The sequence below is a fragment of the Bos mutus genome, chromosome 5 (assembly GCF_027580195.1).
Source record: "Bos mutus isolate GX-2022 chromosome 5, NWIPB_WYAK_1.1, whole genome shotgun sequence".
NCBI lineage: Eukaryota > Metazoa > Chordata > Mammalia > Artiodactyla > Bovidae > Bos > Bos mutus.
The window spans coordinates 9,018,871-9,042,302 of NC_091621.1; the positions used below are offsets into that span (position 1 = coordinate 9,018,871).

At 39.2% G+C, this 23,432-nt stretch overlaps 1 non-coding gene across 1 annotated transcript; it reads right to left on the reverse strand.

The window, feature by feature from the left end:
* Positions 1 to 6,903: 6,903 nt before the first annotated feature.
* Positions 6,904 to 7,431, reverse strand: LOC102267145 (cytochrome c oxidase subunit 6A1, mitochondrial). Its single transcript, XR_001351551.2, has one exon. It is a non-coding gene; the product is annotated as a cytochrome c oxidase subunit 6A1, mitochondrial (transcript).
* Positions 7,432 to 23,432: the final 16,001 nt, after the last annotated feature.

Below are 23,432 nucleotides of genomic sequence, written 5' to 3' on the forward strand. Positions count from 1 at the left end.
GCTAATATACACAAATGTAAACAGTTTTAGCATATAAAACTAGGTTTATTTTTACTAAGAAAAAATGTCTTTAAAAAACATTACACAGCTGCTTTTCTACATCAAAGTTTTGTGGTTGGGGTTTATGAAAAATCTATTTGAAAAGAAAGGAAGAAAAAAGAGCATGAGTTATCAAAATATCATGAGCTTCTAAAAGGAGATCAGTCCTGGGTGTTCATTGGTAGGACTGATTTTGAAGCTGAAACTCCAATACTTTGGCCACCTGATGCTAAGAGTGACTCATTTGAAAAGACCCTGATCCTGGGAAAGATTGAGGGCAGGAGGAGAAGGGGACGACAGAGGATGAGATGGTTGGATGGAATCACCAACTCAATGGACATGGGTTTGGGTGGACTCCAGGAGTTGGTGATGAACAGGGAGGCCGGGCGTGCTGCAGCTCATGGGGTTGCAAAGAGTCAGACATGACTGAGTCACTGAACTGAACTGAACTGAATGCCCAGATTGGATATAGCTGAGATCACTTTGAAGTGTCAATTGGTATACATTGCAATGTATGCAAAATTAGACAGCTGCCAATAAGACCAGCAGGGCTTCCCTGGTGGCTCAGTTGGTAAGCCTGAAATGAAGGAGACCCAGGTTCTATGCCTTAGTTGGGAAGAGCCTCTGGAGAAGGAAAGGGCAAAACTCCAGTATTCTTGCCTGGGGAATCCCATGGACAGAGGAACCTGTCTGGCTACAGCCCATGGAGTTACAAGAATCAGACTGAGTTACTAAACCACCGTCATCAATAAGACTATCAGGAACTGTGATGCTGTTTCCACCTGATGATGCAGGGACAAGTGGGAGCTGCCATGTGGGCAATCAGTTTCTCATGGCCAAGTGCTGCAAGAGTTTCAGTTTGGAACCAAATCCATCAACTTTCACAAAAGGTTTTATTCTGTTTTTAATGCTGTGGTTGAGATTAACAAAAATTAAGAAGTCTGATTTGTTGTTGTTTTGCTAAGTCCTGTCTGACTCTTTTGCAATTCCATGGACTTGTCACCTGCCAGGCTCTTCTGTCCATGGGATTTCCTAGGTAAGAATACTGGAGTTGGTTGTCATTTCCTTCTCCAAGGGATCATCCCAACCCAGGTACTGAACCTGTGTCTCTGGTGTCTCCTGCATTGGCAGGTGGATTCTTTACCACTGAGCCACTTGGGAAGCCCAAGAAGTCTAATAATACCAACTAAATGAAGAAGATGTGAATCAATGGGAATTCTTCCCATTACTAGTAGGAGTCTAAACTGGGACAACCATTTAGGAAAACAGGTATTTACTAGTAAAGCTTAGGAGTATACACAAGTGATACTTTTGTACATGAAAGCCAGGATACATGTGAAAGATGTTAGCAGCTGTGTTTATAATGGAAAAGCTCTGCAACATCTCATCTCTCTCAGTCTCTCTCTTTCTATTTATATATATATATATATATATGTATATATAGGTAGATAGGTAGATATGTATCTACCTATCTATCTATACGTACACAAAGACAAGGATTGATAAATAATACATATATGCCTACATATAGCCCAGATGGCACAGTGGTAAAAGAATCTGCCTGCCAATACAGGAGACGCAAGAGAAGCAAGTTTGATCCCTGGGTCCAGAAGATCCTCTGGAGAAGGAAATGGCAACCTACTCCAGTGTTCTTGCCCAGAAAATCTCATGGACAGAGGAACCTGGCGGGGTACAGTCTGTGGGGTCGCACTAAGATGGACATGACTGAGCACAAGCACAAGCTCTATATATACATTTACGTGTACTGGTAAGAGAAACGATAAATTGAGATATGTTCACATAATGGAATAATACACAAAAGTGAAAATGAATAGACTATAGCTAAATGCAATAACACGGAAGAATCTTGAGTATATGAAGTTCAGTGAAAAAAGTAAAACCCAGAAATTTACCAGGTTCAGAAATAAACAACTAAACAATATATATTTATTCAGGTTTTCTTTTTTTCTTTACAAAAAGGTTATCTAACAAAGCAAGTTAAACTCCAAGACAGAAAATTCTAAGGAGGTGATTTTGCTTTGGATCACGAACACACTCATCAGTCAGTATTATAAATTTACTTTTTTTTTTGCCCGTATCGCTTGTGGGATCTTAGCTGCCCAACCAGTGGTGGAATCCAGGCCCATGGCACTGGGAGCACAGAATGTTAACCACTGGACCACCAGGGAAGTCACAAATTACACTTTTAATTCTGTTAAAACTCCAGCATGATTTAAACATAATCTATACATTTATATCATGAAATAAATATGATAGTAATAAAGATTTACAAAGCACAGAAATAGGTTTTGTCCCCCTCATCTCAGCCTTCAATCAATTCCTAGTGTTATTTCTTATTTGAAGCCTTTTACTCAAATGGGAATAATTTTGCCATCAGTTCAGTTCAGTAGCTCAGTCATGTCTAACTCTTTGCAACCCCAGGGACTGCAGCACGCCAGGCCTCACTGTCCATCACCAACTCCCGGAGCTTACCCAAACTCATGTCCATCAAGTCGGTGATGTCATCCAACCATCTCATCCTCTGTTGTCCCCTTCTCCCCCTGCCGTCAATCTTTCCCAGCATCAGGGTCTTTTCAAATGAGTCAGTTCTTCACATCAAGTCCAAAGTATTGGAGTTTCAGCTTCAACATCAGTCCTTCCAACGAATATTCAGGACTGATTTCCTTTAAGATGGACTGGCTGGATCTCCTTGCAATCCAAGTGACTCTCAGGAGTCTTCTCCAACACCATAGTTCAAAAGCATCAATTCTTTGGCATTCAGCTTTCTTTATAGTCCAACTCTCACATCCATACATGACTACTGGAAAAACCATAGCCTTGACTAGACGGACCTTTGTTGGCAAAGTAATGTCTCTGCTTTTGAGTATGCTGTCTAGGTTGGTCATAACTTTTCTTCCAAGAAGTAAGTTTTTTTAAATTTCATGGCTGCAATCACCATTTGTAGTGATTTTGGAGCCCCACCTACCCCCAAAAAATTTTTTTGCCATCAAATAATATAATACCTCAGGCTGCCCTGGTGGCCACTGCAATGGAGGAGACTCTGGTTCCATCCCTGGGTTGGGAAGATCCCCTAGAGGAGGAAATGGCAACCCACTCCAGAATTCTTGCCTGGAGAATCTCATGGACAGAGGAGCCTGGGAAGGGGCCACAGTCCATGGGGTTTCAAAAGAGTTGGACGTGACTGAGTGACCGAGCACATATGCGAAAAGCAGACCCACCTTCCTTTACACATATTTAGTAAGGCATCTTATTGTGTTTAATGAGAAACCAAAGAGCTTGGCTATTTTTCTTTTGTATTCATGGTGTGAATTCCCATGGTTTCTGTGCAAGTTAAGATCAGTTGTCAGGTTTACAGTGTATATAGATGCCACTGTGCCAGAATGTGGCACATTCTGTGAGAGGATGTGAGAGGATCATTACCAGTTGAGGTCCAAGCGAGAGACTCGTGGATCTTGGAAAGGGGAAAGCATAGCCTCCATTAGCTGAAACAGCAAGAAGAAGAAAAACCAACCTCAAAGTCTCCTGAAAAAGAAGGACAAGAAGGAATATCTGAAAGGAGATGAGTCATTCAGACAGGAGGGCTGTTACTGAAGGAACAAGCCTATTCTAGAACTCCAGAAGGAGAGGTAATCTGCTTCTAGGCAAAAGAATCCATATCTAGATGCAGGGTGTGGTAGTGCATGAGTATTAGAAATCTCTATCATCTTTATCTTGAGGTGCAGAGCCAGATAAAGGATGGGCCAGGCAGGCAGGATCCAAGACCTAAAATATGTAAATCCAAAATAAGACCACAAACAGATGTAAGGGAAATGTTTTTTTCTTGTTTTGTTTGTTTGATTTTCAGCAAGATCCTTTATTTACCTTTTGTTCTCAACCACATCACATGAGTACAGGTAGCCAAGTACCTGTGTGGGCTGTTGGCTTTGTAAATGTAGAGCAGTCAGTATGTGTAGAAACCATGCATTTCAATGATTCTTTAACAAGAAACTTAATGAGCAAAAAGACTTCATGTGTGTTTGAAATGTCTGCCCTTTCCTGCATTCCAATCACTGAAAATTATGTGTTGAAATTTTACTCAATGTAGACATGTTGTCTTTTTTTTCCCTTTGACCACGCCACATAGCTTGTGGGATCTAAAGGGATCTTCACCAGGGATTGAATCTGGGCCATGGCAGTGAAAGCACCAAGTCCTAACCACTGGGAGTGATTGAGAGTCTTCTTGAGAGTCCCTTGGAGCAAGATCAAACCAGTCAACCCTAGAGAAAATCAACCCTGAATATTCATTGGAAGGACTGATGCTGAAGCTGAAGTTCCAATAATTTGGCCACCTGATGCAAAGACTGACTTATTTGAAAAGACCCTGATGCTGGGAAAGACTGAAGGCAGGGGAAAGAGGGGACAACAGAGAATGACATGATTGGATGGCATCACCAACTCTATGGTCGTGAGTTCAAGCAAACTCCAGGAGACAGTGAAAGACAGGAAAGCCTGGCATGCTGCAGTCCATGGGGTTGCAAAGAGTAGGACATGACTTAGCGATAACAATGACAACTAACCACTGGACCACAGGGAAATCCCTAAACATGTTTTCTTTGCACATTTTGTTAGTAACTACCTAGTGTGTTTCAGGTCATCTTTACTTCTGACAGTTGTTCCTCCCAGAAGCTGCTGGTTCACTCAAGGACAAGGCTATAAGTAGTTGAGGAAAAAATGTTTGATAAACTGTGGGTTAGAGGGGAGAAGTGAGACATCTGAGATACTCCCTCTCATATCTCTGATAGTCTCAGAACTGCCTTCATTTATTCCTTCCGATAGTTGCTGTGGGTTTCCCAGGTTGCTCAGTGGTAAAGAATCCAAGGGTCAGGAAGATCCCTGGGAGGAGGAAATGGCAACCCATTCCAGTGTTCTTGCCTGGTAATTCCCATGGATAGGGGAGCCTGGTGGGCTACAGTCCATGGGGTTGCAAAAGAGTCAGACAGGATTTAGTGACCGAACATGCACACCTATATAGATGCTGTGCTAGGTGCTAGGATATATTTGTGGATAAAACAAAAATTCCCATCTTTGTAGCATTTCCATGGGGGAAAGACAGATAATGGGCATGACAATTAAGTACATCACATAGCATAGTAAACAGTAAGTGGTTCATGAAAAAAAGAAAGCTGAGTAGGGTAATGAAAAGGAGGAAGGAGAACAGTTCCTCTTTTAAATAGGGTCATCAGCCATGCCGTTTTAAGATGGTAGACTTTGTGCAAAGACTGGAAGGAGGTGAGGAAGTGAACTGCTCAGTTGCCAGTGAGACAAGTCAAGGACTGAAAGAAGCTTAGGACCAATAGTTTCTTAGGAGGGAAAGCCGCAGTTAATTCCTGGGATTATATTGGGGTCACAAAAGTAGTCTGTATTTCACCTTTCCTGCTTTCAGAACCCACTTCTAAATGCTTTAAATGTCACATTACTATCTCATGGATATTGATTTGAGTATTGACAAAATCAGGTTCTCAGGATGCCCACTTGTTTCTCTCTCTTCTGGTGCCATTAATGCTATGAGTGATGTGTGATGTGTGCTCAGTCACGTCGACTCTGAGACCTCATGGAGTGTAGCCTGCTAGGCTCCTCTGTTCATGGAATTTCCCAGGTAAGAATACTGGAGTGGGGATTGGAGTTGCCATTTCCAACTCTGGGGATCTTCCTGGCCCAGGGATCAAACCCACATCTTCAGCGTCTCCTGCATTGGCAGGCAGATTCTTTACTACTGTGTCACCTGGGAAGCCAGTGCCATGGGTAGTGGAGGCATAAATTTTCTAACTTCCCTGGTGGCTCGGATGGTAAAGAATCTGCCCACAATGCAGGAGACCTGGGTTCAATCCCTGGGTTAGGATGATCCCCTGGAGAAGGGAATAGCAACCCACTACAATATTCTTGCCTGGGAAATTCCATGGACAGAAGAAGCTGGCAGGCTACAGTCCATGGTGTTGCAAAGAGTTGGACATGACTGAGCAACTAACACTTGGATTGAGAGCTTGCAAGCCCCTATGCTATAATTAAGTCAAAATTGGAAGTCAAATTGCCTTACTAGAAGTTTTAGCCCAGTTTGTAGCTATCATTTTAATTCCTGAAATTGGATTTAGGGACTCAAAGTTGCTAATGCCCTGTGGCACTTCTAGATAGAAGATAGCACTATGGCCTCAGGGTTTCAAATACAATGCCCACAGGCATTAAAAAATCATTAAACCTGTAAGAAGATAAGGCAATTTGAAGGAGAACAAGTAGTAATAGAAAACAGAGTTACCACATCAGGGCTTCTGATATTGGAGTTGTCAGCCACAGGCTTTAAAATAATTATGTTTGATAATGTTTAAGGAGATAAAACACAAGATTGAAAATCTCAGCAGAAGACTAAAAATTATTTTTGTTGATAGCAGAGGTTAGGAGTATGGCAGATTTGAAGAAAAACCAATGGAAATTCTAGAAATAAAAACATGCAGTAATCTAGATTAAGAACTCAATACATCCATTCATGTCTTTTCTATCTTAGAAAATAGAAAAACAAACCAAATAATTTTGTTCACCTTTTTGAAAAATTTTGGCTTTGCTGATTCTAATTGTGTGCCTTCTTCTATTCTTTGTTCTCTGTATTATCTATCTCCTTTCATTCTGTTTGGATTTATTCTGTGTTCCTTTTCTAATCTCTTATTTGAGATACATGTCTTTAATTTTTGTTTGTTTGTATTTTATTAGCTAACATGAGCATAAAAAGATAAAAGTATTTGCTTTATCCTACAAGTTTTGTTTGTTTTTTTCTATTCAGCAAGTTTTTTTTTTTTTTTCATGACTAAATTATTTATTTAAGCCATCTCCTCCTGCTATAAGCAAAGGGATGGAAGATCAGTATAATGGTCCTCAAGTGTAATGGTCATCAATGGATACAAGGTGGTGAGCTTAAGGTCCCGTGTACTTTTCCGGTCCATGCGTGTAGAGTAATGGTCCAAACAGTCCTGTGGTCCCCACTGGGTAGTGGTCCAGGTTCTCTTTATTCGTCTTCATAGCCGGTTGGAAGTGGATTCACATGAGGGTTATGGAATAGGGTATGGTTACCATCTCCCCAGGGAAAGGGCTTGGATCTGATGCGGAGATGGGGGTAGGCCACGAACTCGGGTCTCTCCTCCTCTCCGTGGTGCGACTTCAGGAAGACATTCAGCATACTCACTCCCACCCCGGGGAGCGCCACGAAGTAGGTGAGGGCCTTCCACATGCGAGCTGAGCCCTCCTCGCCATGGGTGCCACTGGACATACACCGACTTAGCTGCAGCCCGGAACGACCCAGCAGCCCAGAAACCCGAGATCCAGCTGCCGCCGCCATCTTCGACCTGGGTCCCCATTCAGCAAGTTTTGATGTAGAGGGTTTTCACTATCATTCTGTTCCAAGTATTTATTAACTTTTCATTATTATTTCTTTTTTACCCTGGAGCAATGTATATTTTAAATTTCTAAGTACAGTATCTCAAAGGGCTTTTAATATGTTTTTTGTAATCCTGAGACCATGTTCTCTAATTACTCACTATTAAGTTAAGAATTAGCAACAAAAAGAGAACCCAAAAAACTTCCTCTGTAAAAGGCCAGGTAGTAAATATTTTAGGCTTTGCACAATATATGTAATAGTTTCTGTGACATATTCTTTTGTTTTTGCCACACCACGTGGCTTCCTGGATCTTCGTTCCCAGGGCAGTGATGCAGTGGTGTGTGCTCAGTCATGTCCAACTTCTTTTGACCCTGTGGGCTATAGCCCACCAGGTTCCTCTATGCCTGGAGTTTTCCAGGCAAGATCCCAGACGAGGAATTAACCCAGACCCACCGCAGTGAAAATGCTGAGTTCTAACCACTGGACTGCCAGGGAATTTCTGTGGCATATTCTTTAATGGACTGTTATGTAGGCATTAAAATGAGGCGTTTTTAAAATATCAATATGGAACTCTAAGTTACATTATAAAATAGAAAATGCAAGATCTAGTGTATATATGATAATTCAATTTGTATTTTAAAGAATATATTAAATACATGTGCTTACATATGCATGGAATATCCTGGAAGGATATATAGGAAATTGTTAAAAATGAGTGTCTCTGGAGAAAACTGGGGACTGGATACCAAAGATGTGAGACTTACTTTTCACTATATACTTTTTGATATTCTGAATTTCTTTTTTATAATGTGTGTTATCTAGTTTAAAAAGCATTAAACCTTAAAAAAATTATAGGCTGGCATTTTATCATATAATACTGTTTAATATATACTTTCCTCCCTTGTCCAGAAGAAATGTCACAATTAGAAATAAAAGTTACTTTGAAAACAGGTAAGAATATTTTATTAACACCTAATCTCAATAAAATAAATCTTCTTAAATGTTGATAACAGAAAAACAAAAAACCTTAAGCATGCATTTAAAAACTGGCTGTTTGTGGCCTTTAAAAATTATATTTTAAACAGAATTACCTCTTGTCCAAAGTCTGTTGTTCAGATTCCAGAATAGTTTAGCACTTTTTTTTTCTTAATATATATATTTTATTGAAGTATAGTTGACTTACAATATTTTAGGTACACAGCAAAGTGATTCAGTTATACACATACACATGTTATTTAAAAATTATTTTCCATTATAGGTTATTACAAGATATTGACCATAGTTCCCTGTGCTATTTTTTAAAATTTTAAAAAATTTTTTGGCCCCACCATGCGGCATGTGGGACCTTAGTTTCCTGGCTAGGGATCTCAGGGATAGAACCCACCTCACCTGCATTGGAAGCAGAGTCTTAACTGCTGGACCACCAGGAAGGTCCCAAGTTTAGCTCTTTTAAAAAGCTGAGCTGACAAAAGTTAAAATCTAGCAGAAAAAGTCCAAGAGTCATAGAATTTAATATGAGTTAGGAAAGTTAAATTTCAAAAGCCTTACTTCTTACTTACTTAAGAAGTAGCAGAGGGCATGGCAAGAGCATAAACTTTGAAAATCTTTCACCTTGTAATAGCTACAGGAATTTGAATAATGGCTTACCTATTGGTTCATTTTCTTATCTGTAAAGTTTATCAACTACCTGACTCCTTGGCTGTTCTGGATCAACTGAGACCACACATTCCAGAATGGAGTATTGAAAAAGAGTTGGTTTTCTCTCTCTTCCCTTGGTATATTGTCACATAGAAGGAACTATGATGATATAAATGCTGCTTTGACTTTTTTTATAATAAGAAGAAAATGATAAAATAACACTAAAGAAAATATATGAATGATAAACATATGAAATGTTGCTCATCAGTATCATTGTCATTGGGGAAATGCAAATTAAAAACCACAATGAGCTACGTCTACACACATACTAGAATGACTGTAATTAAAAAGATTGATAATTACCAAGTGTCAGCAAGGGTATGCAGTGATTGGAACTTTCATAAGTTGCTGGTGGGAATGTAAAATGGTATAGCCATTTGGAAAATAACTTGTTAGTTTCTTATAAAACTGAACATGTGTACCTCCTGTTATGACCCAACCATTTCACTCCTAGGTAGTTGCCTGAGAGAAATGAAAACATGTTCAAATAAACACTTGTATGAAAATGACCATAGCAGCTTTATTCATAATAGCTCCAAACTGGAAAAACCCAAATTTCTATCAACTCATGAATAAGTAAACAGTTTGCTATATAGCCATGCAATGGAATTTTACTCAAAAGAAAAAGGAACAAATTATTCATACACATTCATTCAACATGGATAAATCTGAAAAGCATTATGCTAACTGAAAGAATCCAGACACAAAATACTACAAACTGTAAGATTCAATTTATATGAAATACCAGAATAGGCAAAATGATAGTGTCAGAGATCAGATCAACAGGTGTCCAGGGTTGGGGACTGGGGGAAGGGACTGGCTGTAAAGGAGGACAAGAAAAATCTGGGGGGAGGGGATGATAAGTATTCTATATCATAATTGTGGTGATGGCTGTATGAGTGCTAAGTCGCTTCAGTCATGTCCGATGACTTTATGAACTGTAGCCCTCCAGGCGCCTCTGTCCAGGGGATTCTCCAAGCAAGAATACTGGGGTGGATTGCCATGCCCTCTTGTAGGGGATCTTCCTCACACAGAGATCGAACGCACGTCGCTTACACCTCCTGCGTTGGTAGATGGGTTCTTTACCTCTAGCGCTACCTGGGAAGCCCACGTAACTGTATACATTTGTCAAAACTCTTTGCACGTTTAAAACTGGTGAGTTTTATTGTGTGTAAATTATACTTTGATAAAGCTGATTTTTTAAAAACTAATGATAGAAGATATAATGAACAACCTTATGTCCAAAATTTAAGTTTAGATGAAATGAGCAAATTCTTTGAAAAACATAACTTACTGAGGTGACAAAAATAGGAAGGTTTTCTAAACTAAGTACATTTGTGAAAATGAAGCTAATACTGGCAAACAAACCAGCATCATACTTGTCAGGAGCATGTAGAAGATGCAATTAGGACTTGTTATTTTTTGTTATTGTTGCTGTTTCATTTTGAACTAGTATTTTGAAACCATATTTATCCCTCCTTTTTCTGTTTGCCTTTTTTTCTGCACCAAAAGGCTTGTGGGATCTCAGTTCCCTGGCCAGGGATTGAACTCTGGCCACAGCAGTGAAAATGCCTGAGTTCTAACCACTAGATTGCTGCTGCTGCTGCTGCTAAGTTGCTTCAGTCATGTCTGACTCTGTGCGACCCCAGAGACGGCGGCAGCCCACCGGGCTCCTCCGTCCCTGGGATTCTACAGGCAAGAACACTGGAGTGGCTTGCCATTTCCTTCTCCAATGCATGAAAGTGAAAAGTGAAAGTGAAGTCGCTCAGTCTTCCCTCCATTTTCTTAGGAACTTTATCAATGAATACTATATTGCTTTCAGAAAAAAAAAATTCAACTACATTTGTTTACCAGAAACCTGGAGACATGTATTGTTAAAATTAATTATGAAAACCACAAAAGAAAAACAAATGATTAAATATATGAAAGATATACATAACTCAGTGTGAAAATAAGTATATACTCAGCATATTAAAAAATTATAGTAGAAAGAATTTTTTCCCCCATTTATCCTGTCTTTGTAATCCCCAATTTGGTTTTGGTAGAAAATAAAATCTTACTTAATATGTCTTTATGAACATCTGGTAGTGGGTAGGAGAAGAAGGTAGGTCTCTGGATGGTATTTTTGCTTTCTTTAAACAGAAAACTATTAAAGAGATTATTCCTACTCCCATTTTTCTTACCCTTAAAAAAAGCTAAAGCTAATGTTGAATCTGTAAGTTATTGACCTTGCTTTTGTGTATCTGCACTCATTCAAACTCATTTACATAGTGTACTTCCTCTTGGATATCTTCTCATCTATTTTTGCTCTTTTTTTTCTCAATTTAATAAATCAAGAAAAATTGTCAAGGGCACAGAGTCCTAAAGCTGGAGACAGATTCCTTGGGTCAAAATCCCAGCTCTTCCATTTTCCAAATTCAAATTTTCCTATGCCTAATATTAATAACAATAACAACATCACTGACAAATATTTACTATATGGCATAGAGCAGTTAAGCAACTTGGCCAAGGTCACGTAGCACTCGATACCTGGGAAAAGCCTCACCTTTATGGAAATTCTATGCAGAGGCAAATTAATCTAGACCCTCCCATTCAAGTCCGGGAAAGCAAAATTCCCTTCAACCCATCGTTGTTGATTGAGCAGCCACAGAAACAAGACAAGACTTACAACCTTAGGTCCTTGATCATCTCAAGGGGAGGTGAATGAGGAGATAGCCCAATAGTCATGTGTGAGAAATAGACATGGGAAAAAGAATTGGGGAGCTGATTTAAGTATGGATATGAGGTCCTAGAATAAATCAGGAAAAGCCAAGGGACATTGGAAAGGCAACCTTAAAGCATGCTCTTTAGAATCATCTTGGGGCTTCCTAGGTGATGCTAGTGGTAAAAGAACCTGCCTACCAATGCAGGAGACATAAGAGATGAGGGTTCATTCCCTGGGTCGGGAAGATCCCCTGGAGGAGGGCATAGCAACCCAGTCCAGGATTCTTGCTTGAAGAATCCCATGGACAGAGGAGCCTGGTGGGCTACAGTCCATAGCGTCGCAAAGAGTTGAACGTGGCTGAAGCAACTGAGCACAGAATCACTTTGAACCTACAGATTCTGCCAATGTCTGCTAACACAGTTTTTGTAGTTGTTCTTCCAAAGTGAACTGACAAAGCCAGTCTGGTGAACACAGGGTTCCAAGCTGTTTACCTGGGACTGAATGGTCTCCTGGGATGTGGGACTTTCAATTTTGAAACTGAAGATTTAAAACAACCCTGGTCAAACTGAAAGAGTTAGTTGCCACTGCAGAAGTAAACCATACCAATGCTTGCTAGCATCTGTTGATTACCTGCACTGTGTTGGGGGCTTCTCAGGTGGCTCAGTGATAAAGAATCACCCCGCCAATGCAGGAGATGCAGGAGATGCGGGTTCGATCCCTGGAGGAGAAAATGACAACCCACTCCAGTATTCTTGTGAGGAAAATTCCATGGACAGAGGAGCCTGGTGGGCTACAGTCCATGGGGTCGCAAAGAGTGGGACACGGCTGAGTGACTGAGCATGCATGCCTACTATGTTAGATGGACAATGTTCTAAGAATTTTTCATATGTTTGTTCATTTAACTCTTCTAATAACCTCACCCGCCATTTGAATACTATCAGTAGCTCCATTTGGAGAAGGAAATGGCTACTCACTCCAGTATTCTTGCCTGGAAAATCCCATAGATAGACGAGCCTAGTGGGTTACAGTTCATGGGGATGAAAAGAGTCGGACACGACTTGGTGACTAAACAACAACAACAATTAGCTCCATTAGGCAATGAAGGACACAGATGCTCAAGGTCATGGTTCCGGGAAGTGTTGGAACCAAACCCAGACATTGTCCTTCTGGGGTCGACCTTCACATTGTTCTATCCTGGACAAACATCCAAATATCCAGCTGTGCATTATGTCTTAGTATCTTGGATCCCCAGGAAAAGCAGAAAGGTCAGACTTGCAAGGGGCCAGTATTACAATGAATAATGCATCTGACTACGGATCAGAAGAAAGGTCAGACTTAAGAACCAAAGCATTAAAAATGTCTCTTAATTTGAACCCAGGACTGCTAGACTCCCAAGTCCATAACTCTCTAGGGCAAAATTCCTTCTGCTTTGGATGAAGTTCTAGGTCCTTAGGATACTTTGCAATTGGTTCTTATGGGTTCTGACTTGTTCCCAGACAACAATGGTTTAAATGGGATTCAATCTCAATACCGCTTAGCCAATATTTTTTTCTCTTTTAAAAAATAAGTTATCATTAGTTGATAATGTACTGTGTGCCTGGAATTGTTCTGAATACCTTGCCTATATTAAATCATTTAATCCTTATTTCTTGTAATTGGTTGTATGCACGCCTGCAGAAGAGAAATTTGAAAGTTATCTCTTTACCCTCTTTTAAAATTGATGATGGCTCATGAGGAAGGGGAAATGTGTATATTTATAGTTGATTCATATTGTTGCACAGCAGAAGCTAAAATTGAATTTCACCAATTGTCCCCAATCCCCTCATTTGGAAATTGATCATAGTGAGAGTATATGTAGTTCATTTATCTGTAATGAGGTTTTGTAATAAAGCACTTAGCTCTTGGCTTGGCACAAAGTAAGTGCTCAATAAAAATTAGTGATTGTTACTATTATCATCAACCTGTACAATGGCAGGCAGAGACAGGTAGTTCTCCTTAAAATTTTCTCAACTTCTTTCACCATTGGGATGGGGTCATATGATCCAGTCTGGCCACAGGACTATAGGTGGAAGTGTCATGTGCCACTTCCAGGCTGAGGGAGAGCCTTACAAGCTGGGGCTCTTCTCCTGCCACAGTGACCCTGGAGGCTTTGTGTTCCAAATGGAGTAGCTACAAGGTGGAGATAGGCTGCCTATTTAAGTTGGTGTTGGAAAAAACTCTCTTGGTGACCAGAAGTGTCTTAAGTGGGGTGTTCTATATGAGTAGTAAAGGAGAAGAAACACACAGGGAAGAAACACACAGGTGGGAAACTAAATTTAAAATAAATCAGAAGTAAACTTTTTTGTCTTAAGCCACTGATATTATATTTTACTACATACAGTAACACTTAACATTTCCTTGATTAGGTAGCATGTCCACATAATATGTGAACAATAATTTGAAATTATTCAAAAGACTAAAACATACTGTTAATTCTATCTTTACTGCTGGTTGACTCTGTGTTTACTGATACTCATTTAAATGTTTATTGAGACTGCCTGACTGTCCTGCCAAGTAGCAATGCAAAACCAGAGTTCCTGTAATCGTGAGTATAATAGTCTAGTGGGGGAAATAGGCATTAATCAAATAATGGCATAAGCAAATGCAAAAATGTAACCAGCTTATGCTATGAAGAAGGGAGAGGACCATAGTGCTATAAGAGGCTATGATTGAGAAACAAGATCTGACACTGGCAATGTCATCTTGGGTAACCTGGCTTGTTGTTTACTTGCTAAATTGTATCCAACTCTTTTGCAACCCCATGACCTGTTGCCCACCAGGCTCCTCTGTCTGTGGAATTTCCCAGGCAAGAATACTGGAATGGGTTGCCATTTCCTTCTCCAGGGGATCTTCCCGACTCAGGGGTCAAACCTGAGTCTCCTGCCTTGGCGGCAGATTCTGTACCACTGAGCCACCAGGGAAGCAACCTGGCTTAGTATCCTTAGTAGTTTCTCTATAAAATGAGTACATTGGCCTAGTCGATCCTGAAGGCCCCTTCTTTTTTAACTCTCATAGTCTATATTTCTGTGTGGATTCCTCTTTTTTCCTTGTTTGTGTGAGCACTTTTTAATTAAAAAAAAAAAAAACAAATTTAGCGGAAAATTTGGCTAGCACATGAGGCAATGTGACTTCTTTCCTTATAGCTAACTTAAATACAATAGTGTTAGGCAGCCTCCCTCAATGTTTTTGCTGAAACTTTGGAATAATGCTTACTAATCATCTGCAGGGGAACCTTGTGAGCCATGAGTAAGCAGTTTCATTGAGTGACAAAGGCAGGAGGCTGACATCCATTTAGCAAATTCTCTGGGGTAGAATTCGAAAAGTCCATGAAGAAATCTGAGGGTGGAGACAATATTTCCCCCTTTGGCTACCTGAATTCCCATATTATTTATAACTTCAGAAAATCTTGAAATAGCAATGAAAGAGGTTTCTCAGGAACATCATAGTTCTTTTTTTCTAATGCTTCAGTGCGAATGTTTTATGGTAGCTGGAAGTCACTGAGGGATAAAGAAGAGAAAGAGCTCAGAAAAACTGAGTTTATGGTAGCTCAGTCACTGAGGGATTGGCCAGAGAATGCAGATTTGAGTCTGTGTGCAGAGGTCATGTGCTCTCAGAAGGCCCTAGCTATCAGGCTAAAGACAGCACCCACAATGAAGGATCCAGGGACAACAATCCTGCCTCACAATGTTGCCAAGGGCCAACAATGAGTACCTGGCTTGTTTATTATCAAAGTTCACTGCCTCATACCAAGTACCATAATAACATGAAATAGTGGACTTAACACAATCTAAAGAAAGAAACAAAGTACTCTGAGAAAGAAAAGTAAAAGGCATGATTTATCCCCCTGGAATGATTGGAGGTCTTTGATACCAGTTTCATAACACTTGTCTGCCCTAGATAGGTGTCAAAGAGGAAAAAACGACAGAAAAACATTAGCACAAACTCCAGTTCATGTGACTTTGATTCCCACGTTGATGGCAGCGAAAAAGCCAATACATAACTGCAAAATAACTTTAAAAAATTACATGACTAAGCAAAACTGGTATTAATAAGCCAGTTCTTCTTTTTATAAAGGACTCGAAACTTGCTAACATAATAGGAGCAGTTTTCTCATGCCCATAGAACCATTTTCACATCCCACATCTTGCCAGTTTGGTATTTCCTTCCTTTATTGCTTAAAAGATTGTCAGACATTTTTGAAAGGAGAGAAGAAGTCAATTAAAATACATTTAGACTGTTCTTTAAAAATTCTAATAGGACAAGAATTTAAAATATCAAAATGATTAAATATGAGGAGTTTATTTTTTGAGAAGGCAAGGAACTTTGGTTTATGTTTTGTATCTCTGAGGGGAAATACTATATTTTGTTCAAAGTCAAATCAGATCAGATCAGTCGCTCAGTCATGTCCGACTCTTTGCGACCCCATGAATCACAGCACGCCAGGCCTCCTTGTCCATCACCAACTCCCGGAGTTCACTGAGACTCACGTCCATCGAGTAAATATGGTTTTTTTATTCATTCAAGCAAAGAAACTTACTTTACTTTATATTCTTGAGTTGTCTCAAACATTATGTCTATATAAAGTTCTTAATGATAATACACATACCTAAGATTGTATGGAGACTTTGGGGACTCACTGACTTTCAAATCCTTTTCTTTTTTAATCAATGGAATTAGTGTCTCATGGGAAATGTCAACATATGAAACATATGAAAGCCACTTTGATGGGAGAGATGATTGAAGACCCACCTCAAACTCAATCCAATATTCATATCAAATAAACTTCATTTCACTACTTTATCACCAGAAACCAACAAAGTATCTGGCACAAATGTTTGTTGAAAGAATATGTTATGCTGCTTCAGTCAATATCAAATAGAGGTCATCACTTATAATACATATTAGAAAAATTATAAAAATAAATAAACCCCAAGTATTCATCAACAGATGAATGGATAAAAATATTATATATATATATATATATATATATATATTATATGTGCAATGGAATATTACTCAGCCATAAAAAGAATGGAATTTTGTCATTTGCAGCATCATGGATGAACTTGGAGGGTATTATACTTAATAAAATGTCAGAGAAAGACAAATACTGTATGATATCACTTATATGTGGAATCTAAAAAATACAACAGACTAGTGAGTATAACAATAAAGAAGCAGAATCACAATGCAGAGAACAAACTAGTGGTTACCAGTGATGAGAGGGAAGGGGAAAGGGGAACATAGGAGCAGGGGCTTAAGAGATACAAACTATTAGGTATAAAATAAGCCACAAGGATATATTATACAACACAGGGAATGTAACCAGTATTTTGTGACTATAAATGGAGTATAACCTTTAAAAATTGTGTATCACTATACTGTACACCTATGATGTATAATATTGAATAGCAAATATACTTTACTATAGAAAGAACAAATTAAAAAATAACATAATAACAGAAACTACCATTTAGCATATTCTTTTTAATAATGGTAATTAGCCAGGTAACAGCCTTTGAATAAGTTTTAGTTCTTGGCAAAGCAATGTGAATTCATTTTCATTAGAGAAATATATTTTGAGCTTGATAGGGTATGTGTGTGTGTGCTAAGTCACTTCTGTTGTGTCCAATTCTTTGCAACCCTATGGACTGTAGCCTACCAGGCTCCTCTGTCTGTGGGATTCTCCAGGCAAGAGTACTGGAGTGGGTTGCCATGCTCTCCTCCAGAGGATCTTCCCAAACCAGGGATCAAACCCACGTCCCTTATGTCTCCTGCATTGGCAGGCTGGTTGTTTACCACTGGCACCACCTGGGAAGCCCCTCTCAAATGCTACAATGAACTGACGAGCTCAAGTAACTGGTGTCCACTTTGCCTGGACGCTCTTCTCTGGTCTTCACATGACTGGCTGCTTCTTCTCTTTCACCTTTTAGGCTTCAGTGAAGATGTTACTTTCTTCCAGGCCTTCAGGGATCCTTCTATCTAAAACAAGCCTTTTCCCCCAGTTACATTTTATCACACTACCCTACCCATTTCCTCCACAGAATTTATTGCAATCTATATGTACCTTGTTCATTTATTTGTTTATGTGTTGAAAGTGACATGTTCTGCCTCCTTTGCAGGCGAAACCCAGGGCTAGGCACAGTGGCTGGCCTATTGTCAGGGCTCAATGAATAAAGAATCAAACATGTAGTGCCCCAAAGTACATAGCTGTCCATGATGAGCTTAGAATTTAATAGGAGTTTGAAAACAGTTTGTGATTGGAACGGCTGTGGATGGAGGGGTTCCCCAGCTCTGGGGAGGCACTCTGGAAGTACAGAAGACTTTAATATCAATTGATTAATATCAGCCCCCTGTTTGAACACCCCAGACCAACTTCTTCCCATCCATGGTACTGAACCTCACTTTCTTCAACTGTAAATAAAAACAATAACATCAAACTTGATGTCTATTGATAAAAACCTTCTCTTCTCCATGCATATTGATAAATTTCGCACGAGGCAAGGGGACTCTATGGGAGCGCCTCATCGTGTATATTTAGGAGATGGGAAGTAGAGGGTGGGGTGACTCATTTTGAGCCAATGAACAGTTTTATTACATAGATTGAGATCCAACTGGGAATAGTTGGACTTTAGTTAGAGAGGGTCTACCAATTTGTATGAAAGGCTCAGGAGCTTCCTAAAAGGCTCTTATTTCAGGGGAATTAGTTACTGGAGAAAAAAGCCAGTTTCGAGTGTTGCCTATCATTTATCAGTCAGATTGAAGAGCTTGTGCATCATGTCAAAAGCAAGAACTGGACAAGCTGTTTTGACACAAAGGTTTTAGTAGGACATAGTGGGGGAAGGAATGTCCCATTGTTCTCTGTAGTGCAGTGATAGGGTTACCGAATCAGGTCCAGCTGTTCAGTGCTCAAAAATCGATACTCATGAGACAAGACAAATCTTGGTAGGAAAGGAAAGTTACTTCTAATCAGAATGCCAGCAATCTGGGGAGATGGTGGACTCAGTGCACCACCCCCCTTCTCAAAACCAGGTCCAAAGATTCTGCTCAGCCATGAACGTTTTTAAAGGGAAAAAGGGAAATAATCTCAATCATTGAGATGAGGGGGTCAGAGTCGTCACCATCCCCCACTGTTTGCAGGCTTGTCGACTCTAGATGCTCTCTTGTTCACACAGTTTGTTGATGAGGTTACTGAAGGGGAAGCTAGGGAAGACATCCGGTCATCTGTTAATTATTTATTCTTCATTTCTACTTCTTCGATCTACAGAAAGAATCAACAGATTAGGTGAAGTATTGTGTGGTCAAAAAGATCTGAAATGCGTCCTTAGGCCAGAGATGTGTAGAGTGTTGGGGTGCCTGGTTTGGGGTTAGTAACAAGACAAGGAGACCTCCTGCAGAGAGCTCTGTCTTTACAAAATCTACTTATAAGAGCGCAGTGTGAACTCCCTGTATGATGGCACCAGTATCCACCTGTATCTATTCCCATTAAGTGCAGGTTGAGAGGACATATCTGTGGACTTTGCAGGGGGCCTAGGAATCTTCTAGTCACATCTAGAAGGTAGAACCTAAGAGATGTTCTTTATTACTGTTACTCAGTTTCCAACTTTTCATTTCACTTTATTCCTCCATGTCTCCCCAACAGAACATTTCACGAGTGTTAAAGAGAAGGAAGTAAATCTATGTGTATAGATATAGAATATTCTCCAAGCTATATCATTTTAAAATTTTTTTATTGGAGTGCAGTTGATTGACAATGTTGGGCTACTTTCTGCTGTGCAGCAAAGCAAATCAGTTACACATATACACACACCTACTCTTTTCTAGATTCTTTCCTCACATAGGTCATTACAGAGTATTGAATAGAGGCCAAGATATATTAAGTGTAAAAAAGTACAGAACAATGTAAATATTATACTACCATTGATAATAAAGGAAATATACATATAATGCATAGAAGACATTGGAAGGATACACAAGACCACTCAGATCAGTTCAGCCTCTCAGTCATGTCTGACTCTTTGCAACCCCATGGACAGCAGCACGTCAGGCTTCCCTGTCCATCACCCACTCCCAGAGCTTGCTCACACTCATGTCCATCGAGTTGGTGATACCATCCAATCATCTCATCCTCTGTCGTCCCCTTCTCTTCCTGTCTTCAATCTTTCCCGGTATCAGGGTTTTTTCAAATGAGTCAATTCTTCGCATCAGGTGGCCAAAGTATTGGAGCTTCAGCTTCAGCATCAGTCCTTCCAATGAATATTCATGACTGAAGTCTTTTAGGATGGACTGGTTGGATCTCCTTGCAGTCCAAAGGATTCTCAAGTGTCTTGCTCCAACACCACAGTTCAAAAGCATCAATTCTTCAGCGCTCAGCTTTCTTTAGTCCAACTCTCACATTCATACATGACTACTAGAAAAAACATAGCTTTGATTAGACAGACCTTTGTTGGCAATGTCTCTGCTTTTTAATAGGCTGTCTAGGTTTGTCATAGCTTTTCTTCCAAGGAACAAGCGTCTTTTAATTTCATGGCCACAGTCACCATGTACAGTGATTTTTGGAGCCCAAAAGGCTCTTTAGTTTGTAGTGATTAATTCTGAGAAGGTGACTCTAGGTGTGGAAATCTGGGGAGAGAGAGACTTTTTTATTATTTCTTTTTCAACCATATCTACATATATATATTATCACATATCTTGTATAACTTTTAAAAACTATGCATTGCAAAAAATAAAATTAAAAATGACTGATAAGGAGAGTGAAAAAGTTGGCTTAAACCTCAACATTCAGAAAACTAAGATCATGGCATTTGGTCCCATCACTTCATGGCAAATTGAGAGAGACTTTATTTATTATTTTTTGGGGCTCCAAAATCACTGCAGATGGTGATTGCAGCCATGAAATTAAAAGACGCTTACTCCTTGGAAGGAAAGTTATGACCAACCTAGATAGCATATTCAAAAGCAAAGACATTACTTTGCCAACAAAGATCCGTCTAGTCAAGGCTATGGTTTTCCCAGTAGTCATGTATGGATGTGAGAGTTGGACTATAAAGAAAGCTGAGCGCCAAAGAATTGATGCTTTTGAACTTTGGTGTTGGAGAAGACTCTTGAGAGTCCCTTGGGCAGCAAGGAGATCCAACCAGTTCATCCTAAAGGAGATCAGTCCTGGGTGTTCATTGAAAGGTCTGATGTTGAAGCTGAAACTTCAATACTTCGGCTACCTGATGCGAAGAACTGACTCATTTGAAAGGACCCTGATGCTGGGAAAAATTGAAGGCAGGAGGAGAAGGGATTGACAGAGGATGAGATGGTTGGATGGCATCACCAACTCAATGGACACGAATTTGGGTAGGCTCCAGGAGTTGGTGTTGGACAGGGAGGGCTGGCGTGCTACAGCTCATGGGGTCGCAAAGAGTCGGACACAACTGAGCAACTGAACTGAACTGAACTGATAAGTTAGTCTGAACTTTCTAATATTGACTATTACTATCTAGCCTAAATAAAAGGAAAAGAACATACCATTTAGAAAATAATATGTAAACACTTTCAGTTTTCATATATATGAGAAATATTTTCAGTTATACATATATGTTCAGTCACTAAGTCATGTCCAACTCTATATGTGTATAAATATATGTATATATACATGTATATATACACACACATATGTATATATATTATTTTTTTTTTTTAATAAGGAACTTTCTTATTTTGGGTAGGCTGGTTTCTTTCCCAGAACAGAACATAGCAATACTGCTGAAGAGGTCTGGCTCTAACATCAAACAGCTTGAGATTTAATCTTAGATTTGCCACTTACTAGCTATGCACCTAGGGTAACTTAACCTGTCTAAGCTTCAGTTTCTTTGCCTTTGAAATGTGGGAGCATAGTCGTACCTAATTTATATGGTTGTTAATGAAGACTACATGAAGTAATGCACTTGAAGTGGTTAGTGTATTGGCTGACCCAAAGTAAGCACTTGATAAGCATTATTAGAAAATGCATGATGAAAATGAAGGGCACAGCAGTGAGGATTTGTGGGAAGTCAACATCTGTTTTCCGTTTTGAAAAATGTGGACATCCAGTGACAAATATCGATAATAAAACACTTTAAGAGACATTCCATTGTGTAATTAAAAATCTAGTAATTTCCAGTCACTGGTTGAAGTTTTGGATGTGGATTAAGTGGCAGCGCTCAGTCAGTTTAGAAGAGACTGTATTACCTGTGTTATCGACACGTCTTTCTGGATTCTCTCACTGTTCCTAGTTTTCCCATGTGTCACTTAACAAGGTGGATAGAACCAGGGAACAAAGAGAAAGAGAAGAGTCCAAGCCTGATTGTAACTAATGAGCTGGGGAACCTCAAGGCCCCACTGGCCCCACTTAAAAAACAAGGAGACTGGCCCAGATGATCTCTGAGGTTCTTCTAGATCTAACAGTTCTACAAAATGCCATGCCTGCTTAAGCTCTTCTGGTCTCTACCGATTCTATATCCTGTGTTACTCCATTCTGATGAACTCAGGTTATGAGGTGACAGAAAGCTTTGTAAAGCGGGAGCTAAAAATAACCTCTTCCCATAAATATTTTATGAAAAGCTAGAGAGCTAAATAAAATAAAGGTAATTAAAAACCAGTATTAATGTCTGTTTTCTGAGAATTTTCACTTGGTTATTCATTTTGTGAAGTTTCCACCAGAAACTAAATTAAGAATGAAAATCCTTCAGAGTTTAAATAGAATAAACAGATTTAAATGACTAAAATCTGCTAAGAATAAAAATCGTTTTGCTTTATATCTCCTATTCAGGTGACCCAGTACTTTTAACAGGTGTACTCATTTAGCTCATATTTTCTAGCATTTTGTAGAAATGTTATAAATTATGTGTAATAATGATTAAATGCTTTACATTTGTGGAATTGGTGTCTCATAGTTTACCAAAAGATTTTTACAGTTTAATAATTTACAATCAAAACACCTGTCTGGTCATGAATTTGATAATATACAACATAGCTCTTTTCTCTTGTCAAAATGATAAATTGATATTTGAGTTAGGGTTTATTTTATAAAGCAAATATTGCAAATTGGTTAAAAAAAACTGTTCAATAGAAATGCAAAATAGGGTGGTATGTTCTGGAATGCTTCTTTTTTCCCACAATAGTGAGTTAGGCAATATTCAAAGAACTTCCTTATTTTAACTTTAAAATTTAAAACAACTTCTCTATATCAATAATAAAGTTTCTTTGTTTTTCACCAGGCAGGGAATTCACTTCATTATTTGATATGCAACATGGTATTTGGTATAAAGCCTGTTGTTTAACCAGGCTACTAAAATCATGCTATGATACTAATTCATATGCTATAGGACCAATCTTTTATTCTCTACAATGCTGAAGTTCTCATACAAACTATGTGCTTTTAGTTTTGGGACGGAAACAGCAGTAGCAAATTTCATTGTTTCAAATACCAAAGAGAAAATTTTATAAACTCATTTTAGGAATTTTAATATCATTAATTTTTGAACAGATCAAATTATGGGGAAA